Below are 4,035 nucleotides of genomic sequence, written 5' to 3' on the forward strand. Positions count from 1 at the left end.
TTAATTCTTAAATTAAAATCGGCGTCGTTAGAATATCCAAATCTTTGGAAAGCCATATCTTGTAACTTACATCTTTTTGAGTATTTATTAATATTAAATATTACCTTCTAAATATATATATGTGTAAATAATTAATTAGTAAATAAAACAAAATTATATTCCAAATAATGTGGATCAATTCTATTTTATGGGTCTTCTGTTGTCTGTATTAATTAAATATTTTTAGAAACATATTACTATATCATGTGACATTGTACTAAAATATTTAGAAAATAATTTTTTTGAATATCAGGAAGATATATGGGAATTATATAAAAAAAGTACCGTGGGTATAGAAACAGGACAATTTAAAATACAATACTGTTAAGAGAAATATAAGGCACCTGATACCTTGGGACCTGGAACCCTACCCCAGCCATACGTGCCACAATAAACATAATTAGATAATTACATGAAGTATTGTATAAATAAAATGAAAATCGTTTCTGTAGCCATTTAATATATATTTGCATTTAATAAAAGAAATAAATTAATTAATGGAATTAAACCTTGGCAAAGGAAAGAAAATTAATGTTAGTTATACAAATTAATAAAGTGGGAGCTGGATTCTCATTCGAAATTGGAATGAATGATTATACAAAACTGTATTATTAATATTCTTGTATGAATATTAATGGAGAATATTATCAAAAAGGAAGTCACATATTCAAATGTCATTGTATCATATTATGCAAATACACTCAAAAATTCGTTGAAGGAGTTTATCACTTGTGAAGGTTCTCATAACTTGGAAGAGATCGATTGGAGGTATATATTCCTAGTTCTACATATATAACTCGGAGGATTCATGTCTCTCGAGTGAATACGTAATGCAGCCTTCTTATTACTCTTTGAGTAAGTACTAAGGATCATGAAGAGACAAAGAACATCGTCCACATTTTTTCTATTCTAAGTTGCTCCAAATTTACTTAGCTATAGTTTTCCTCGTTTATATCTACCATTTCCTTTGTGCTCTCCTATGACCCGACCTTTGAGTGCCTCCTTGAATCCTCTCAGTGATTTGTCTCATCACATCCAACCAACTCTTCCACTGATACATCTTGGCTCATAAAGAAGAGGAAATCACTGTTATGTTTGTTCGTGTATCCATGAGTCTTTTCCTATATAAATAACACAGAGGAACAATTAGGGGGGAGAGATTTTTGTACAAATGAATAAAAGATAATAATCAAATTTATTAATGAGCACAGAATCCAAAACTAATCTCAATTTTTCTCTCAGTCATTTGAATTCTAAAATATCTGGGATAATAGTAATTCGGAACTATTATCGTTCAAAGTCATTTTTTACCCTTAACACAATCACAAATTTAAAAGTAGGATTTATTAAACTTATATAAAATATTTTTTAATGATAATACACTTGTATAGTGTTTGTATTGATTCTGTAACTTGTTCTGAAATCAATATATTTCCATTCTTATGCTGAAAAATGATCAAAAACAACAATCATCTTTAGACCCTTATAACTTATTCATAATGCATAGTGATGAGGAATATTTTAGTTTATGTTGTAGAAAAATATTCAATGTATAACTTAAAAAAAGATCTATAAAAAATATGTATCTGCAAGGAGTTTTGTTCCATTTTGTATTTTTTAATTGATCCCATTTTTTATGGGGGTATAATAGCAAATAGTCAATATCATCTTATTTTTTCCGATTTGAATGCCAATTTCATGACGTCATGCCCCGTAAAAGGAAGATCGAGATAATTGCAGGAAGTTACTTTCAATTTGATCATCCATCTCAAGAGATGTTCGAATTCCGAATTCCATGAGGGACGACGAGAGGAAAATTCAACATAGGAAAACTACCAGATCTCATAAGGGAGTAAATTTGACTCCTTCGTTGAGAATGAGATTCCAGGAGCGATCCATTCACGATGAGTAGATAATTTTAATATTTCAAAATGGAGTCACTTAAAAAATACAAAATGAAATGTATAAAATTTACAATAGAGTGGTCAATGGTCGTATTAACTTCATTTACATTGCCAGGTGAAATGATTGTGTTATTTTTTATATTTTTACTATTTCTCTTTTGAAAAATATGATTCTCTGTTTTAATTGTATTGGTCCTTAATTTGAGATGTTAAATTAGTCCCATTTACGGACCTGCAAGGGTATCCTTGCACATCCGGAATACTTTTGTTTAAAATTTAAATCCATTTGGCATGGAACTCTACTGGTATTATATTTATACAATGAAAATATTAACGAGGGAGAAGAATTAGGGTCTACTAAATCAAATTTTAAAAGAGAGAGAAAAAAATTTATTACTCCAGAAGTTGTATCAGCTCTTGATCGCACAAAAGTGTCTAATCCAAAAACTGTTTTTTATAGCAGAATCAATCAAGAGTATAGGCGATAACACTTATGAGTTTTTCTTAACCAACATAATATTAGAAGTAAAGGAATTAAATATTAAATATAGATTTTAAAAAATATTAAGAAACATTTCCGATGTAACATTCCTCTGGCAATCCATTGGTATGATAAAACGATATGGTCAAATTGTCCATAAGAATTTAGAAGAATTTGTTATAAAAAGATGCTGAAACTCCAAAAAGAGTTTTTAAATGTTGATCTAAAATTGGGGCCAAGTAACGATGATTATACGAACTCCCTCGAAACAATTGATGCTCTTCAAGTTGTTTGTTTGGCCAAGTAGAACAAGGAGAGGCACTTCTTAAAGATTGCTCGTTAATAACTGATGAATCCCAGCTTTTATTCTTATTACAAGCTGTTCGAACAAAACTCGAACAAAAAATCTGTATTTAGGATACTTTAGTATATTAGACATATTATTCAGAAAAAACCATAACCATTTATTAATATGCAAATTGTTTAATAATGTTTGATAGAGTAGAAACTATTATTTTTATGATGTAAATTATCTGATGTTTATATGTAAACTTATAAACTAATAAAATTTATCACGAAGCAAAATCAATCAGTTGATAATCATTTTTTTTTAATTATTAATATAAAAACTGCTCTAAATATACACTTTACCTATGTTTTTCTTTTTATTGAAAAAAAAACTATTTTGCACTCTAAAACTCAAGCGATTCAACCAAATGAGAATATGTCGTAAAATTTGAATGTTTTCTAGGAAAACAAAAATAAAATAAATATCGTGGCGCACAATACGTTCTATATTTATCATTTTTCTCTTCAACTATTTTTCACTATAATTCAAATTAAAAATATTTTACTCATATAAAACAAAAATATATCTTATAGTAAATTTAGTTTTCTTTAAAAAATTATAGAATACCAAAAGCTGTGTCTTAAACTGTTTTCATGATAACTGAAGAAAAAGTTATTATTTATTATTTTTTTTGAAAAAATTGGCAATTTTCAAAACTCATTGTCAGGATTTTCGGGATCCTGTGAACGGGTGATAGGCAGCTTTATAGTTGTTGTCGGATTCACCAATAAAGGAACTACTATGATTTCTAACTTAAAACTAAATATATTTCCTATCTCAAGGCACATAATATAAGAATAATAAAACTTGTTCAGTCACATGAAATCGCATGAAGATTCAGTTTGCTACATAACAATAATAAATTAGAATGAAATTTTTCTATACGTATTTTTTTTAAATTAGACACCTCATGTATTCGAACTTGAAGATGCTGAACTAGGAAAGTCAATCTTTTTGTATGTTATGGTTTTTGTATAAATTACATATGAATTCATAATTAGCAGGGGAAAAATTAAATGAATATTTCTTACAAAGTTTTTCCAATCATGGCATAGATATTTAAGTCGTCTATACGCTTTTTTGTAAAATCATTAAGTCTTAAAAGATAGGATTTTGAATATTTTACTTTTTAACTTCAATAAATGTTATTTTACAACTTAAAGTTATGCCTCTTAAACGTTTCTAAGTCTGAACCCTCCCATTCTGGATGCTGACCGCCTTTGCAACCCCAGTAGGAAGTCAAATAGATCTTATAAATAAAT

The sequence above is a fragment of the Lepeophtheirus salmonis genome, chromosome 5, assembly GCF_016086655.4.
Source record: "Lepeophtheirus salmonis chromosome 5, UVic_Lsal_1.4, whole genome shotgun sequence".
NCBI lineage: Eukaryota > Metazoa > Arthropoda > Copepoda > Siphonostomatoida > Caligidae > Lepeophtheirus > Lepeophtheirus salmonis.